Source organism: Scardinius erythrophthalmus (assembly GCF_964197995.2).
Source record: "Scardinius erythrophthalmus genome assembly, chromosome: 14".
Taxonomy (NCBI): domain Eukaryota; kingdom Metazoa; phylum Chordata; class Actinopteri; order Cypriniformes; family Leuciscidae; genus Scardinius; species Scardinius erythrophthalmus.
In genome coordinates this window covers 2,449,342-2,469,041 of record NC_138234.1, presented here as the reverse complement: position 1 = coordinate 2,469,041, position 19,700 = coordinate 2,449,342, and the positions used below count along the sequence as shown (strand labels likewise).

The window sequence follows — 19,700 nt, the reverse complement described above, 5'->3', positions numbered from 1 at the left end:
CAAGTACGTTTTGCGAGTATCAAAAAGTTTCTTGCGGGAACACAAAAGTATTGAAATATTATTTCCTCCCATCATAATATCCAATTATTAGGGGCTCTATAGATTTGTGTCTTTAATGAATAAATGAATAAATAAAAATAATGTCTAGTACATTAATGCACCCCTTTCATGGAAAATTCCTGGGACATAATGGATCAAAATCATCATTATCTTGTATAACTGTTGTTTGAACAAAACTCAATACTTTCTGCTATTACATCTGGGTTTTTTTTTTGTTGTTGTTATTTTTCACTACATAATTGTTCTTTTATTGATTTACTGAGCTTTTTTTAACTTTAGTTTCAGACCCGATGGATGAAAATGAAGAAGTGAATGAAGTGGAGAAACATCAAAGAAGATCTCAGAAATCTTTCACTTGCACTCAGTGTGGAAAGAGTTTCACACGCAAACATAGTCTCGAGATTCACATGAGGATCCACACTGGAGAGAAACCGTTCACATGTGATCAGTGTGGGAAGAGTTTTAGACATCAAAGAAACCTTCAGGAGCACATGAGGATCCACACTGGAGAGAAAATGCATGAATGTAATCAATGTGGTAAAACATTTTTGTCGGCTTCAGCCCTGAAGAAACACATGAATGTTCATTCACAGGAGAAACCACATTCATATTTTTTGTGTGGAAAGAGTTTTTCACGTCCGCAGGATTTAAAAGAACATCAGAAAATACACACTGGTGTAAAAAATCATGTGTGCTTTGAGTGTGAGAAGACTTTTATCACAGCGGCAGGTTTGAAACGGCACCAGAGAATTCACACTGGAGAGAAACCTTACAAGTGTTCACACTGCGACAAGAGATTCAGTCAGTCAGGACATCTGAAAACACACAAGATGATCCACACTGGAGAGAAACCTTACAAGTGTTCACACTGCGACAAGACATTCAGTCGGTCAGAATTCCTGAAAACACACGAGAGGATCCACACTGGAGAGAAACCTTACAAGTGTTCACACTGCGACAAGAGATTCAGTCAGTCAGAACATCTGAAAACACATGAGAGGATCCACACTGGAGAGAAACCGTATCACTGCACTGCATGTGGGAAGAGCTTCACTCATTCATCTAATCTACACAGTCATACAAAAACTCACATTAAGTAGCTTATCTTCAGTTCCAGCACTTTCAAGTGTGATGCCACCTCTCTTTACTATTAGTTTGTCTAAACCAGCCTCAACCACGGCTGTAGCCAGTTATGAAGTCACCGAGCTCCAGACTTCAGTATATTTCTGAGGTGTATATAACAAAGGTTGTGAAATAATTCTCTAATATAGTATTAACTCTACTTTAGTGCTGCAAGGATATTGCACAGCTCCAAGATCTTCTCGTCTGAGCTCTGCGGTCTGTCGCCGCTCATCAACATCAGAATATTGAGATGACCAATCAAATTAAAGTAGACAGGCTTTATGTTCACAGAAGCTGCTGAGCGCATGATCTAGCGCTTCAGTTAACCGTCATGAAGTGTGAGAACAAATATAGCTAAACTAAACATTTCATATTTGACAGCTATTTTAGGATAGAAATTATAAGTGACCATAACGAAAATAAGATTAGGAAAATAATCAGGAAAACTGATGTATATAAATATCAGTTCAGCCTATGTTTACTTTCTTCACTGACAGAGAAAAAAATCAAAAGAATATCAGAGAATGTTCAGCTTTAGGAGGGGAAGAGCCAGACCATAGTAGAGAGACTGAGAGAAAAAGAGAGTGATGGAGATGAAGAGAGAGAGCAGATATTGACAAACAATCTACTGCTTCTGACATGATTTTAAAGCTATTACTATAATTTGTTTAGCCTTCATATGTATTGAAATGCACATATGTAAATTAGAGAAATCAAAATTTTCTCGGGGGAGCGATTCTAAAACTCTTCAGCCCTGGCCACAGCAATCGAAAGTATAAACAAAACATTGTCAAAATTTGTCACATTAAATAGTTTATCTTTAAGAACAGCAGTTTTAACTGTGATATTCATGATATCAACTTAAAGATAAAGTTCCTTCTTAAAGAGCAATATCGCATATATAATATTGCTTTATATAATCTATATGTTTAAAAGTACAAGTGTTTTTTTTACTAACTGTTCTTGCTCAGGAAGCTGAAGAAGAGGCTGATTAAGATGCTTTGCTATCTTGTTAGTCGATAAAGAAAGATCTGTCTTATTTGTTTCCAATTTTACTTTCTTTTTGTATTTTCTGCACCAAGTATTAAACTTTTATTGTCCATTTTTATTGTCTGCTCCTCCTTCTTGCATCAAGAATAAATAATTTCATAATTTCACTTTAGTTGCATCTAAAAGTCATGCTGAGTAGAAATACATAATCATGTTTCTCTTGGTCCCTTCAAAGTTGAGATTTTCATTGGATTTTCTCCTCAGCGTAAAGGTTAAGAGACCCATCTATCACTTTTTTACAAATGTTTGTAGAGTTAGTTTCTAGAGTCGATATATAGGCTTTAATCTGTGTGTTTACACAGCCAATTTTCCAGTGAACTAGGGTGATCCTAGTTCACTCTCGAGACCAGGTTTGCGAACACAGGGTCATGGTGCTCTGGCACGGCGCCCGTTTGGGCCTTCAGTTATGCTTGTATGCTTGGCTCTGCACCGCTTCTAGGCGTAGCTCAAGGACCAACACGTAGTAGTCCGTTCAGACAACACGGCGACAGTAGCGTACATCAACTGACAAGGTGGTCTACATTCCCGCCGTATGTCGCAACTCGCCCGCCATCTCCTCCTATGGAGTCAGAAGCATCTGAGGTCACTTCAAGCCATTCTCATTCCGGGAGAGCTGAACCGTGCGGCCCACAAGCTCTCATGGGTTCAGCCACTTCCTGGAGACTCCATCCCTAGACAGTTCAGCTGATTTGGGAACAGTTTGGCGATGCACAGGTTGATATCTTTGCCTCCCTAGACTCTTCCCACTGCCCCGTGTATTATACCCTGACTGAGGGGACTCTCGGCACGGATGCACTGGCACATAGCTGGCCGCGGGGCCTCTGCAAGTATGCGTTTCCCCCAGTGAGCCTAGGTCCTGTGCAAAATCAGGAAGGATGAAGAGCAGGTCCTTTTGGTTGCGCCTCATTGGCTCACCCGGACTTAGTTCTCCAAACTGGTGCTCCTCATGACAGCTCTTTCCTGGCCTTTCTCTATCTCTATCGTGCGCATGTGCCAACTGTGCTGGCAGCAAGTTCGGAAAGCTCTGTGTTGTGCTGAGTAAATGCATCTTTAAATGGTGTTTGATTGTGGTATAAAATGTGTTAAATAACATATTCACGTGACAAACTTCACCTGCGACCACAAGGAAAATCTAATGGGATTATTCACCAGATCCCGCGTGCGTTGCGAAAAACCTTCCGTGGATGCCGGGCTGGAGCTCATAAGCCTTTTTTGCCATCGATCATTATGGGCAACGTTAACTCGCTGCCTAATAAGTGTGAGGAGGTGGAGGCCCTGATAAAAACTGATCGGATATATTGGGAATGCAGTCTATACTGTATTACGGAGACGTGGCTCACCGATGCTGTCCCTGACTCAGTTATCAACGTACCTGGTTTCACCATGGTGCGGGCGGACAGACAGTCGGAGAAGTGTGGAAAGACGAAAGGAGGAGGACTGGTGCTGCTCATGAACGATAGATGGTGCCGCTCCAGTCATATAACTGTTAAGAAAAAAATCTGATGCCGGGATGTGGAGGTACTAGCGGTGAGTTTAAGACCTTACTATGTGCCGCGGGAGTTTTCTCACATCGTCGCCATCACTGTTTACATTCCACCGCGCGCAGATCCTTCAGTAGCGTGTGATGTCATCCAGGACGCAGTTGCAAGAATACAGTCACAACACTCAGATGCGCTGATTGCCATTTCGGGAGATTACAATCATGTTGACATTAGCTCATCTGTGGCCGGCTTTACACAGTATGTCAACTGTCACACGAGGCATAACAGCATTCTGGATCTCTGCTACATCAATGTGGAAAATGCTTATAGTGTATTCGCCCTGCCCCCGCTCGGCAAGTCAGACCACAACCTGATCCATCTCAGGTCGTCCTACAGACCTTGTGTAATGAGACTGCCTGCAACCACCAGATCCTGCAGGAGGTGGACCCCGGAGACTAGCGAAGCTCTGAGGGACTGCTTCCAGTCTACTGATTGGAACACACTTATGGACACCCACAGGTCAGACAATAATATTGATGGGGCGGTTGAATGTGTGACTGATTACATTAATTTTTGCATGGATGTGGTGAGGGAGGGTCAAGAAGAGGGAGGCTTTCAAAGCTGGGTACAGGAAAAGGATCAGAGATGCCCAACGTGACTTGAAGAAGGCCATAAGACAAGCTAAAAAAGACTACAAGGAAAAGCTGGAGAAAAAACTGCAGCATAACAGCACAAGAGAGGTGTGGCCTTCCATGAGAGTGATTTCTGTCTATAAGGAGAATGGTAGGGTGACTCAAGGAGATGTCTCGTTGGCTAACGAGTTCAACCACTTTTATAGTAGGTTTGCTCCTGTTTGTGACTCTCCACTATGCCCACCGAGTGGCTGTTTTACCTCTGCTGCTGCCTCCTGCCCTGTTCCATCCAGCGGTTGTTTTACTTCTGCTACTACCCCCTGCCCTGCTCCACCCAGCGGTTGTTCCATCTATGCTGCTGCCTCTAGACCCCGAAGCCGCCGCCAGGCGCCGCCATTTGCGCCATTTAGAATTTCAGCCGCCGCCAGCCAATAACTTCGTAAGCCAAATTGAGCCGCCATCTGATAAAGTTTGGCTGAGCCGGCTAGAATTATTTACATCAAATAATAATTCTATCACATAGAGACATACACACATGAAATATATAAATACACGAGATATATTTTCCCACTGGATTCATAACAGCACAGTCTTGTGCTCGTTGCTACGATACACAGACTCACAGCGAATTGACGACCAATTAAAATTGCTCGTTTTCCGTACAGAAGAAGCGATGCATTTTTTTCTCGCACTGAGGTGAAATGGCGGAAAGAAGCAAGCAAGGTAATTTTGATCTCACTTCTCACATACTTTCCTAATTCCTACTTACTTTTTTTTAACTTAGGCCTACCCAGACTTTTGTTAAATCTTCAGGGCACGGTTGCACAAACACCTGAATCAAAGATTGATGTTATGAACCAAATATTCTGGAACGGAGATATTTATAGCACTGAACGTGATATTACTGCAGTGACAAACCACCGTTTCTAATTCACGACGCATGCTTCAGTGTACATTGAAGTGAAATGTGCAAAACTTTGTCCACAATAATACTGATAACAGTGTGTGTTTATATTAAGGCGAGAAACATCGTTTTTTTTTTTACTGGTCAATTTTGAGATTTTTGGATATTTGTCTTCAATAACATCTTCTTTCAGAATTGTGGTGAAAAAAAGTCCGAAATACACAGTTAGGTCTTTATTTTACTACACTTCGTCTGTTTGCTTCTGTAGATTTCTCACAAATTCAACAAAAGGTTGCGTTCTTAATCAACATACTTCTCCGCGATCTCTTCCGTCACCCTCTCATCACATGCACCGTTAGGCAGCTCTCTCTCTTCTGTACAATCCTGTCAGATCCAAATATGGTCATTTCCTTTTTATCAGCAACCAATCGTGAAAGTAAAAAAGACTGAATGCGCAATCTCATTGGCTGATGATAAATCTTTAAAGCCCGTTTTCTCAAAATGACCTTTCTCTCATACTCGAAGTCCGAAATCTCCACTTCAGTAGTACCTAGTTATATTATGAAGACATTTACAGAGGTATTTGTAAATATATTATTCCTAGTCTGATATATATAACATTTTATTCCAAAAAACATGGCTTCAGCCATTTGCAGCTATGAAAAGTTTGGCGGCTGCAGCAGCCATTTAGGTTTTGGCTGAGCCGGCTAGCCAGCCAATAACTTCATCAGCCAGCCATTATTCTCAAAACAAATGGCTTCGGGCTCTAGCTGCCTCCTGCCCTGCTCCATCCAGCGCTTGTTTTACTTCTGCTGCTACCCCCTGCCCTGCTCCATCCAGCGGTTGGTCCATCTATGCTGCTGCCTCCTGCCTTGCTCTACCCAGTGGCTGTTCTACCTATGCTGCTGCCTCCTGCTCTGCTAAATCAAGTGGCTGTTCCATCTCTGCTGCTGCCTTCTCTTGCGCCTGCTGCCCTGCTCCATCTAGCAGCTGTTCCGTCTCTACTGCTGCCTCCTGCTCTGCTAAATCCAGTGGCTGTTCCATCTCTGCTGCTGCCTACTGCATTGCTCCACTCAGAGGTTGCTCCACGTCTGCTGCTGCCTCCTGCCCCGCTTCACCCAGTGGCTGTTCTATCTCTGCTGCTGCCAACTGCCCTGCTCCATCCAGTGGCTGTTCCATCTCTGCTGCTGCCTACTGCCCTGCTCCGCTCAGCGGCTGTTCCATCCCTGATGCTGCTTCTTGCCCTGCTCAACCTAGTGGCTGTTTCAGCTCTGCTGATGTCTCCTGCCCTGTTCCACTCAGCGGCCTTTTTCACCTCTGCTGCTGACTCCTGCCCTGCGCCACTCACTGGCTGTTTCATCTCTGCTGTTGCCTCCTCCCCTGCTCCACCCAGTGCCAGTTCTATTTCTACTGCTGCCTCCTGCGCCACACCATCAAACAGCTCCTCCACTTTTGTGGCTGTCTCCTGCCCTGCTCCACCCAGAGGCTGTTCCACCTCTGCTGCTGTCCCCTGCCCTGCTCTATCCAACAGCTGTTCCACTTTTGCTGCTGTCTCCTGCCTTGCTCCACCTAGCGGCTGTTCCTCCTCTGCTGCTGCCTCCTGCCCTGCTCCACCTAGCGGCTGTTCCTCCTCTGCTGCTGCCTCCTGCCCTGCTCCACTCAGCGGCTGTTCCTCCTCTGCTGCTGCCTCCGGCCCTGCTTCACTCAGTGGCTGTTCCATCTCTGCTGCTGCCTCCTGCTTAGCTGAAGTACCCAACAGTGGTTATTTTAGCATGGAGGTGAGGACGGAGCTTAGAAGATTGCGCCCTGGCAAGTCAGCTGGATCGGATGGAATACCACCGAGGCTTCTGAAGGACTGTGCTGTGGAGTTGGCAGTTCCTCTGCACTCACTTTTTAACTGGAGTCTCCAGAAGAGTCAGGTGCCGAAGCAGTGGAAGACATCCTGCATTGTGCCAGTGCCTAAGGGTGGGAGACCATCCGGGGTCAAGGAATACAGACCAGTGGCCTTGACGTCTGTGATCATGAAGACCCTCGAGAGGCTCCTTCTCCGGCTCCTGGGCCCACAACTACAGCAGGCACTTGACCCCCTGCAGTTTGCCTATCGAGCAAACATGGGAGTGGAGGATGCTGTCCTCTACTTGCTTCATCGAGCCCTCTCCTTCCTTCATGGGACAGGGGGATATGTGCGGTTGATTTTCTTTGATTTCTCGAGTGCATTCAATACCATCCAGCCTCAGATCTTGAGAGGAAAACTCGAGAACCTGGGCATGGAGCCTGCTCTCATCGAGTGGATCATCAGTTATCTGACAGAGCAGCCACAGTACGTCAGACTGGGGAATACGGTCTCAGACACTGTGATAAGTATTGGGGCCCCTCAGGGAACAATACTATCCCCTTTCCTCTTCTCCCTATACACATCAGACTTTTCGTACAGAATATCATCATGCCACATACAAAAATATTCTGATGATACAGTGGTGGCGGCTTGTGTGAGGGGAAGAGACGAGGAGGAGTACAGGAGGGTCATCTAAGAGTTTGCGACCTGGAGCAGGTGCAATGGTCTCATTCTTAATACATCAAAAACCAAGGAGATGATAGTGGACTTTGGGAGGCGTAGGTCACATCATTTACCTGTGGTAATTGAGGGAGAGGACATTGAGGTGGTCCAGACGTACAAATATCTGGGAGTCCACCTTAACCAAAAACTGGACTGGTCAGTACATGTAAATGCAGCATATAGGAAAGGTCAGAGCAGACTCTTTTTTTTTTCTCAGGAAGATAAAATCCTTCCAAATCTGTAATGAGATGCTGTACCTTTTCTATCAGTCGGTTGTGGCCATTGCTGTGTTTTTTGCAGTGGTGTGCTGGGGCAGTTGTATGACAGCCAGGGAGGGGAACCGACTTGACAAACTGGTCAGGAAGTGTGTGTCAATGTTGGGATGGAGTGTGGACTCCGTAGGAGTTTTGGTGGAGAAAAGAATGAGGAGCATGATGAATCCATCCTCACAAATAGGAGCCACCCAATGCATGACACTATGGTTGCCCAGCAAAGCAGCCACAGAGACCGATTCCTCTCCATGAGTTGTAGGACTGAGAGGTTTAGGAGGTCATTTGTTCCGGCCACCATAAGACTGCATAATGGATCTGTTTGAAGTGTTTTAATTATTTACTACTAATGATAGTAGTTTGTTCGGTGACTAATTGTTATCATCTGTGTTTTTATGAGTGTATTGTAGTGAGAATGCTTGTTATTTAGCCAACACACACTATATGCTGCTGGACATAGGAATTTCCCCTGTGGGGATGAATAAAGGCATCTATCTATCTGTCTATCCCTCTGAGGAAGGACCTCCTTTCTCAGAGACTGGACACCCTCTGGCACCAACGTCCCGATCTGTGGTACCTGCATGCGTGGGTCCTGGACGGGATGCAGCAGGTTTGAGTACCTCAGGTGGTGGCTACCACCAATTCCGCTAGAGCCCTATCCAGGAGACACGCCTATGCGTTGACTGCGTAAACTGCGTTGAAGTGGAACCTCTTCGTCTCCTGGTGTTCTCACAGAGAAGACCCCAGAAAATGCACGGTCGGGTCCGTGCTCTCCTTCCTCCAAGAATGGTTAGAACGAAGGCTGTCTCCTTCCACCCTGAAGGTTTACGTGGCTGCAATCTCTGTGCACCCCGACCTTGTGGAGTCGAAAACAGGTGGACAGGATGACCCAGTCATCAGGTTCCTGAGGGGGGCGAGAAGATTAAATCCTCGCTCTCCTCTTATACCCTCTTCAGACCTCGCAGTGGTCTTATCAGCTCTGCAGAGAGCTCCCTTTAAGCCATTGCAATAAGTGGAGCTTAAGTTCCTGTCTATGAAGACAGCGCTTCTGGTCACTTTGGCCTCCATCAAGAGGGCAGGGGACCTGCAGGCATTTTCGGTTGGTAAAGCATGCCTGGAATTCGGGCTGGCTAACTCTCACATTATCTTGAGACCTCGGCCTGGAGACATGCCCAAGGTTCCTACCACTCCTTTCAGGGATTAGGTGGTGAACATTCAAGCGATGCCCTCGGAGGAGGCAGACCCAGCCTTGGCACTGCTCTGTCCAGTATGCGCCCTCCATGCTTATGTAGACAGAACGCAGTGTTTCAGGACCTCAGACCAGCTCTTTGTCTATTATGGTGGGAAGCTGAAGGGAAAGGCTCTCTCCAAGTAAAGGTTGTCTCACTGGATAGTAGACGCCATTTTATTGGCTTAGTAGTCAAGTCAAATCACCTTTATTTATATAGCGTTTTTTTTTACAATACAGATTAGATCAAAGCAGCTTTACAGTGTTAACATGAAAATAATACAACAAAGATTGTTTCTAGAAGAAAAATTGCGTCATCGTCCACTGTAAGTAAGGAAGATCAATAATATTGTTGATTATAAAACGGATGGGTCCAATTCATGATTCTGATTGGTCAATAGCTGTGCTTTATTCATGATAAAACACGGCAATGACCGCTTCACCCTACGGTTCTATTTATCACTGCGCCCTATGAAAAAGAATGAGACAAAGTTTGAGAACGGTTTGTTGTTTTTATTTGAGCTTTCACGCACATTATTGTGTTGTTCACGGTCAGGGACTATTTTTTTATAGCAGAAGGAATGCTTTTATTGATTTAACTTCATGAAAGTTGCACTAATATTTTTTTTAACTTTAATATTGTGTGGTAACCGTTTTATAAAAGCAATAAGGTACTCGAGGCAAGTGCTGTATCGTGAATAAGTAACGGCTGAAGGGGTTGCAGGCACTCCCTTCAGCCGTTACTTATTCACGATACAGCACAGCCTCTCGTACCTCATTGCTTACATATAAGCAAGCCAAAAGTCAAGGCAGTAGCCTATATATGTTTCTTAAAATCTAATTGCAACTCTTTCGAGATTATGTAAATCTGCCCTGAATGTCATCATTACTTCGGAAATGAAATCCCAGCTGTGCCTCATGTGGGTCTGAACCCGGGGATATGAACTCACTTGTTAAATCGGGTGACATTTTTATCAAAGACAATTAGTATCAATTAGAAAACAATTGGAAGAAAAGATGTTAGATTCATCATTTAGCTAGAGCAGTAATGTCTAACAGTAATGCACAAAGCTTGAATGTTCATGTGTTTAATCTTGTCTGTGTGTTGCTCACTGCACTGTCCAAAATATAAAACAATTTAATGGGGAACATGGCTGTAACTGGTGTTATAAGAAGGGAGAAGTTGTTGCCAAGGGGAATGGTTCCTCTAAGTGACTTAATTTTAACTGAACTGTCGTATGAAATCAATGTCATATTTTCAATCGTGAAGGTATTCGGGAAGCAGCACTCGGCGCGTAAGGTTGCTTAACAGTATCATATGTTAAAAATATAAAAACTCCACATTTTGGTTGTTCACTGAGTTTCTTTGTGCGAGCTGCACTCATTTGTTCAGATTTCTCCTCGAGAGGCTGCGAACCTCAACAGCACAACATTGTAACCTTCAGTAATACATTTATTATCCGATCACTATCAATCACAACTTACTATAAATGTAATAAAATCAGAATTCTCTCGTTTAGTGATTCCTTAGTTAGTTAGTTTTGCTTTTGCCGTCATTGACGTTTTAATCAGGCTACTTGTCAGGTCGAGCAAGTCAAATTCTCTTTTACTTGTCTCTTCAAAAGATCCACTTGTCCCGGACACGCGTTAATGTCGAGCCCTGGGTAAAGGTAGAAGTGCTGATAGTGATAAAGGTCTGGGCCGTATTTATCAAGCCTCTGAGAATTACTCACAAGAACACTGCTAAGAATTAACTGAAGAGTAAAACATTGCGCGATTCGTGTGTCTGCTAACTAAAATACAGTCTTCATGATTTGGTTTCTCTTCACATACAAAACAGTAAGATGTTAGCGAACTACTTTGTTGTTATTAGGAAATCAAACTTTATTTAGATTCATGTAGACAAATTACAATGGTTGATAAAGATGGGTGTCATAGTGTCTGTCTTTATGTTATTCAAGGTTCAAGGAGTCTTTATTATCCCCGAGGGGTACCGTATTTTCCGGACTATAAGTCACACTTTTTTTCATAGTTTGGCTGGTCCTGCGACTTATAATCAGGTGCGACTTGTATATCAAAATTAATTCAGACTGAGATGAACCAAGAGAAAACATTACCGTCTACAGCCGCGAGAGGGCGCTCTAGTTGGCGGAGTTGTTCAGAAGCGACACCAAGGGAGGAAGAAGATGTTTTGGAATGAGATCGCGGGAGCTTGGTGAACTTGTTTACTGGTAAATTTCTTGTTGGACTCGCTGGCTTATGTTAATTTAGCCTATTCAAGCCTCCCAGGTATATGTTCTTTTTTGCTATTGTGTAGCTGAATAACTGTTAATGTGTTGCGTTAACACACCGAACACCTACTCAGCCTGTTGTTCTGTGTGCTGCTGTGTAACGTTAGTTGAATAACTTGCCTTTCCTGATAAAAATGTCTGTTCTTGGTCTTGGATTTTGTGAAATAAATTTCTAAATAAATGCGACTTATAGTCCAGTGCGACTTATATATGTTTTTTTCCTCTTCATGACGCATTTTTTGACTGATGCGACTTATACTCCGGAGCGACTTATAGTCCGAAAAATACGGTAATTCGTTGTGCAGCAGCATGTGACATAAGTAACACACAGATTATACAAAACAACAACCATACAATCAGTAAAAAACTAAATAAATACATACTACACAGAAGTCCACAACTTACATTTACTCATTTAAACAACCTAAAGCAACAGGGACAAAGGAATTTTTATATCTGTTTGTCCTGCATTTAGGCAGACTGAATCTGCGGCCCGACGGCAACAAAATGAAGCAGCTGTTCAGGGGGAGACTTAGGTCAGGCAGGACTGATTGTGCCGAGGGTCCTTGTCTCATATACAGAATTTAAGTCAGTCAGAGAATTGTGGGAAATTTTGCCACACACTTTCACTATACATCGCAGCCTATTCTTGTTTTTAAGCGTAAGGGACCCAAACCAACTCACAAGGGCAAAAGAAAGAATGGATTCAATAAAACAGCAATAAAACATCCTCATAAAAGTCTTATCGACATTAAAATTGCGAAGTTTACGATACAAAAACATGCACTGATGTGATTTCTTACAGACAGCGTCAACTTGTGGCTCGAAGGTGAGTTTGTCATCGATTATAATACCAAGGTATTTATATTGCTTCACCACTTCTATAGCTTGATCATTAATAAGGGTAGAAAATAGGGTGGGCGGGGGATTCTTTCTAAAATCGATCAACATTTCTTTAGTTTTTGCCACGTTAATATTAATAAAAGACGACTTACACCACTCTATAAAATCGTTTAAAATAGCGCCATGCTCAGGGTCCTTGTGTGTCAGCAGCGACACTATTACTGAGTCGTCAGCAAACTTAATAGCCGCGTTTCCACTGTCGGGCCAGTGCGAGCCAGGGCTTTAAACGGGCCCTCTCTGGAACAACGTCACACTAACCCATCATTTCACCAACAAATAGAAGTTTATGAGAAAACTAATCAAATATCACTGGAAACAGCGTTGAAAACAAACATGATAAAAGCGGCTGCTTGCTGGCATTTCTTTTTTGTTTACTTGAATATTTAAAACCCAAGCATCAATGTTTTACCACAGGTTTACTATAAAAAGTGATACATTGATCATAATGAATTAGTTTATGTCAAAATTGCACATTAGTCACTCAAATAAATTACCGTTAACGTTAGGTCTATTTCACAAAAGAAAGAGGACACACTTACTTCTTCAGTCGCGTCTGTTTCTTTATCTGGTAGATACAGGACATATTTACATCACATTTAGAAAGAATGATCATTTCTAGAAATATATGCCATACAACCTGAGGAGCTTTACCACTCTCTCGACTCCCATACAGATATTTTCAGTCAGAAACAGAGGAAGCTCCCGAAAAAAAAGTTGCTTTATTTTATGATAGTCCATTATACACAGACGATATGTAGGCTACTGACAGATAAAATAAAACCATGACTGTGATAGCCTTTAATATTGGTCTGATTTCTTCAAGTGTTCACTGTGTTTTTTTTTACTATGCGTATTACTATGGTAACGGTTAGTGCGCATAGTCTTTTGCATCACAAACAGAAGGCATTCAAACATGAACGCAAGTTAAATTATTTTAAAAGTCTTTAATGCTGACAGAATCATCTGGCGCTAGCGTCTCCCGACGGTAAACTCCGCCTCTGTTGGTAACCACTCCTCTAGCCCGAGCTGGCCCGCTTTGGCCCAAGGTATTCGACGGGCCAGAAATCCTGGCCGTTGACCCCTAGTAAGCCCCGATCAAGCCCCGGAAGTGACAGTGGAAACGCGACTGGCCCTGGCACGCACTAGCACGGCCCGGCCTGGCCCTGGCCCGACAGTGGAAACGCGGCTAATGATATGACGCCTAGTGTGCTGGCTTTGGCATGCGTTTTTATATAAAATAAATAAGATCGTGGAGAGGACGCAGCCCTGGGGCAGGGTATCCGCGGGGTCTTGAAAAGTATTAAAAGGTGATAAATCAATTTTGGGAAAATTAAGACCCTTAAAAAGCATTAAGTCTTATCACGGCTTTATAAAGTCTTAAATTTTGAAAGTATTTTTTCTGAATTAGCTGTCCAACAGTTTGAGTCCCAAAAACATCGTAAAAGTGTGTGAATTTAGTCATTTTTATTAAAAAAAACGAACAGGTACATAAAAAACTAGGCTATTGTGGGTGCGTAAATTGCCTCTGAGAGCACCAGAGCGGGCGGGCGGAAGTTCAAAAGCACAATGTACGCTCTGGCGTTCCCAGTGCGTATTACAACGCACCGAAATGTTTTAAGAGAAGGTTGGTGAACGCATGAACAGAATGCAATAATATCTGTCCGCAGAGCCACAGTTTTACCCCAGCAGTTTTACCCCATGCATGCGCAGTTTCATCACAACAGTTTTACCCGCAGAGTCCGTTTACCGTTACATTAACCCATACAATTTGTATTATGCATTTCCTTAACATGTATTTGCTAATCAAACACTTTATATGAACAAACTACTAATCTATAAAACACAATCGGTCTTCCGACCTTCTATTGTGTTGATATGCGCGACGGAGAGAGAGCAATACAGCGCTCGTGTTGTTTGAAGGCGGTGAGAGTGCGCGCGCACGGCCGGGGCTCTCTCTCTCTCGGTTTGTTCTTGCGCCCTGTTCACTGATCTAAATAATTAGTTGTCTCGACGACTTATTTGTTCCCTCGTTTTAATAAATCGTGGACACGTTGAACTAATTCCCTCCCTCAATTTGATTTAACGAATTACAACGTGGCCAAAAACAGTTTGATACTATTAATTAGTGAATGCTAAAGACCTATTTTTTGTGAATTGGTGAATATTCAGGTGAATTATTTCGTGGACACTTATTAAACTGATTATTAAAAGTTTTTTCTTACCTGTGAAGATAGCTCTTCAGTGAAGGCCGACTATTCTCGTACAGCTTTTTATTCCTTTTTAGCGCAATTTTCCACCGGACACTCCAGTTCCGCCTCGATCCTCACTTGCCCCGGCTCCACCCTGGTCCCCTAGTCCTTTAGTGTCGCCTGGTCTCTCTGCCCAACGGACTCCGCCAAGACCTTCACCGATCATGCCATCACCTCAGTAGGTTCACTCTGTTCATTGTCTTGAGTTGATTGTGGCTACCACACAGTGCCAAGAATAGCTAAATCCACTAGAGGAAGAGCACTTAACTTAACACTAAGATTAATTAGTGCTGAACAGGTTTTCATTGTCAGCTCATTTAGTTTGGAGATGCAAAAGGAGACTCAGATTCCCGGATGACTCCTCACTCTTTTAACTCTTGCAAGTGCCGTCTGACAGCAGCCAGATCATGGGGGTGGATAGGACAGGCTCTTTGTTTAAAAGGGGTTTCGTCAAAAAGCTTGATGTGATGCTTGACTTGGGATGTTCGACCAAAGTCAAGGTCATGTTGAGCAAACACATCAGACATATCACTGAGCTTCTTACTGATCCTATCCCTCCACTCTTTAGGCAACGGGGAGTCCCCAAAGTCAAAAGTAATCACTGCTTCGGAACAGCTCTGACCAGCAGTTACAGATCCCACCTCGCGTTCTTGAGGGATGATACTCTCGATGGCATGCACTTCAGAAACAACAGCATTTGGCTGCAGTACTACATCCCGATGCGACTTCTGTTCCGTAGCTGGACAGTCAACTTTTGTGTTGGAAACGATGACACTTGAACTACACCTCTTGGGAAAAGAACACCTCTAAAGAGGGAGGAGTTTGATGGGGGCTCCAAAAGAACACATTCTTTAGTGGGTAAGCAACTCATATTTGCTTTTCCACAGAGAGCAACTGTCTGCTGTGCTGGAATCACTACGGGCTCCTTGCTTTGTAGTCTCACCAGTCCAAGACATCCATTGGCATTCTGTTTATGACGTAATTCCAGCGTTTTAAGCACAGCACTGTACCCGTATCGTGGAGAATGGTGTTCAAGGATATTCAAGTTAGAACATTCAGCATACAAAGAATCAAGCGTATTCATCCCGATTAAGACTTGAGATTGTTTTTCTGGGTTGAAGTCAGGAACGACTAGTGCCAGTGTGGAAATTTCAACCTCAGATCCAACCATGTCTTCTGGAAAAGTTATTGTAATTTTGACATAGCCTTTGTATGGAACTGGCTGACCATTTGCTCCACTGACCTCAAGCAGAAGATTGAGGGGTTTGATGGTATGATTAATCAAGCAAGCTTGGTAAAAGGACCAAGGAACTGTGGTCACTTGCGACCCTGTGTCAAGTAAGCAATGACATTCAGTCCCTGAGATTCTGACTTGCGCTGTACACTTGGATCCGACCAGATGCTGAATACGGAATTTGTGGTGTGAAGGAGAATTGTTGTGTGGGCCTGAGTTCATTCTGGGGGGACAACCTTTAGGTTCCCTTGTTCCAGTTTGTCTCGCAACTGGAGCTGTTAGGCGTTTAAAGAAACGGCACCAACATGACTGTTCTCTCTATCCCACTCCTGTTGCTTCAACCGCTGTTTGTTTCTTCTCTTTTCAACTAGCCTGGGGTTCAGAGAATTTTCAGAGGTTACAGATATGTGGTCATCTTCACCGCATCTGAAGCAGTAACCAGGGTGTGGTCTGGATTTTGTGACAGGATCACCGTTTGACTTGGACGGTTGTTTAGCAACAAACTCAGGAGTGGTGGAAGAGGGCGATGTCTTATGCTTGGTTTTGACAGTCTTTCTGGGCTTTAGAAGAGTCAACGCAGTTAACTGTTCCTTTAACTCAGCAATTTGCTTATTCAACTCAGCAGTCTCAGACAACAATTTTGACTCATGAGGGGATTTGCTTGAAATGATAGTATCTTGGCTATAAGCATGAGCAGATCTAGGTGATGCTTGTGGTTTCTGCTTAAAAGCACTGGTGTGGCTTCTCATGCGCAACCATTTCTGTGCACTCTTGTCTTCTCTAGTTCTAAGGGAACGCAGTAAGTCTTGGAACTCGAAAGGGTCCTCTCTACGAGTTTCGAGATAAAGCTCAGAAATAAGGATGTCATCCCAGCAGCCTCTGCAAAACTGTCGCAGAAGATGATGGTTGGCCTCAGACGATTTAATTCCACCTCCCCTGACTGCCTTGCTCAGAGCAACTTAAAGTCTTTGGAGAAAGCTAGATGCTTTCTCTCCATCATTCTGAAATGTGTTCATGAATATTGAGAACAACTCGTCACCATCATCGATTGCACCATAAGCTGCATCAAGCACATTAAGGTAAGCTCTGGGAGAAGCACGAGGCCCTAAAGACTTGACGATATCAGTGGCAGGAGGTAAGAGACTCTCCATAATTCTCCTTACTCTTTGTAAGTCAGACACAGAAGGGTCATCAAAGAGTAATTCAACATTACAACGCCAAGTGTCGTAATCTGATTCATTATTGGGCTGGGGAATTCTCCCTGAGAAAGGGTGGAGCCTAACTACAGCAGTAGATGGAATTGCTGCAGCGACTTCGCTCTTAACTATATGCTCTACAATAACTTTCTGCACCTCAGCAGGATTGAGCTGAACGTGACTCATGGTGCCTGACAACCGTTTTTCAGTTCTTGGTAAGTCATCTTGATTGTTGGCTCATTGAGAATGGAACAAGGACTCTGGACATTCCTCTTGGATGCATTCTGCTCTTTAATGGAATTGAGCTCATCAAGTTCATCTGGAATTAAGGAGCTTGAGATCTGTGAGAGTTCTTCTCGTAGCAGAGCATTAAAGGATTTTCCACTTTGCTTAGCAAAGGTTTTCAGGGTGGATAAATAAGAGGTTGTGGCACCAAAACTCTCCTCACAAGAGTAGACACTGCTCAGGGCTCTTATCTGGTAAGTTAAGCTTGGGTCGTCTTTATCTGTGTAGCTAAGGGGTAGCAAGGGACTTATTAATTTAATAGCTGATCCAAAGTTGTGGTCTGATCTACAATGGTGTGGTCATGATACTTGGACTCAGGATCGTTAATGGGAAGGACTCTTGAGATGGAACCATGACGTTTTAGAAGATCAAGGACCTCTTCATCCTCAAGAGTGTTAATTGGTCCACTGACTAGATGAGCATTTACAATTTTGACACTTTCCCTCTGTACTATTTCCATGTCCTCAATGTCAATTTACTTGCCACACTAATAAACTGATTTGAATGTCTCTTTCGTCGATTTTATTTTATTTATTTTTTTGGATGTAAAGTATGAATAAAGCTATTAATTACACCTCCTGGCTGGCTCGCCACTTTTTATGTAGCACACAATTCCTTACACTCTTTACTAATTTCTGGTTATTTTATTATTTTAACAACTCTTTAATTAATTCCTTTTTGTAATTAATTTTTATTTTACAGGGTTACAGACAGAATCATATTATAAAAGTTTTTTTTGTTTTTAGTCTCGCCGTTAGCGGCAGGTATAAACAATGTGTTACTCTATTTATCTGTTCACCAGCCACTTTGAGAGGAATGGATGAATTTAAGTGTTGTAGATCTGACAGGCTTTGACAGCATAGCACCACACAAGACCCTGATCACAAGCAATCAACTAAGATCACAATAAACTTATTAAAACACAAAATACAATTATTAGCATATATTTGAGAATCTGAATATCAGATATTTCACATTCTACTCAACAAGTTTATGCTTTGTTACTCTGTTGCCAAATTCTTTTTTTTTTTTTCTTTTTTTTTACTGTTTGTCCTTGTATTAATTGTGCATCACACATTCAAGACAAATGCCTAGGCAGAAAAATTGAACTAAGATAGATGGATTCCCTCAGTGAAAATAGTCAATTCATCTTACATGAAATTAACCCCCTGGGGTCAGCAATCACGCCGGTGTGATCTGCTCGCTTTTTAGCGCAATTTTCCACCGGACAAATTGCGATTGTTAACTCATGATTTCTGTTCTGTGCGTCTGTGCGCACCAATCTTGCACTTCTATCTACTCCTCAACCAGACCACCTAGAGACTTTCGGTTTTTGGCATTATGTTAAGGAAGGTCTAATCTCGGGAACGCACAAAAAAAATCCAGGAAAAGATTTACTATCTCTTAGTGTTGTGATCCCATGAGGTGAGAAAATTGCGCTAAAACACTCACCGAGTTTTTATTACTTGTTTTTTGTGAATTGGTGAATATTCAGGTGAATTGTTTCGTGGCCACGAATTAATAATACCTCAGGACGTTTTACAAATTTACAACGTGGCCACAATATAGTAAAACGAGGGAACAAATTAGTATAACCTGCTGAGGTATTATTAATTCGTGGCCACGCTTGAAGTGGCGGTGAGGTTTTAAAAAATATTGAGAAGGTCTTGAAAAGGTATTAAAATTATCTTCAAGATTCCTGCATATACCCTGTGGGGGGAACCAGTGGAGGAAAGGAGGACATCGGATAAAATACTATTCACTCTCACACGTTGAGACCTGTTAGTTAAAAAGTTCATCAACCAATTAACAGATGAGACAAGGATCGTATTAAAAGTACTCTTTAAAATCCCTGCTAAAATATGTGGTTGGATGCAATTAAAAGCTGAAGAAAAGTCAATAAAACGCAGCCGCACAAAGCTCTTTGCACCCTCAAGATGTGAATAGATCAAGTTAAAAAGAGTACATACTGTGTCTTCCACTCCCCGGTTTGGTCTGTAGGCAAACTGAAACGGATCTAGTAAATCCTGGACAGAGTTCAAAAGTTCGTCCTTCACAATCTTCTCTAAAGTCTTCATAGTAAGGGACGTAAGCGCCACTTATTTTTAGGCACCAGGACAATAATTGAGTCTTTCCAAATGCGAGGAACGGTGTGGAGATGTATGGACATTTTGAAAATAAAACAAAAAAATGTCTACCAGCTGTTCAGCACAGTTCTTTAATATACGGCCTCCAATGC

The 19,700-nt window shown here is 43.0% G+C and overlaps 1 long non-coding RNA gene across 1 annotated transcript in view; it reads left to right on the top strand.

Annotated features, from left to right (window-relative positions):
* The window catches only part of LOC308701463, a 30,550-nt gene extending 28,264 nt beyond the window's left edge, over positions 1-2,286 (top strand). Inside the window, exon 5 of the long non-coding RNA XR_014031442.1 lies at positions 340-2,286. This is a non-coding gene — a long non-coding RNA (uncharacterized lncRNA). The remainder of the gene's footprint in view (positions 1-339) is intronic.
* The last annotated feature ends 17,414 nt before the right edge of the window (positions 2,287-19,700 follow it).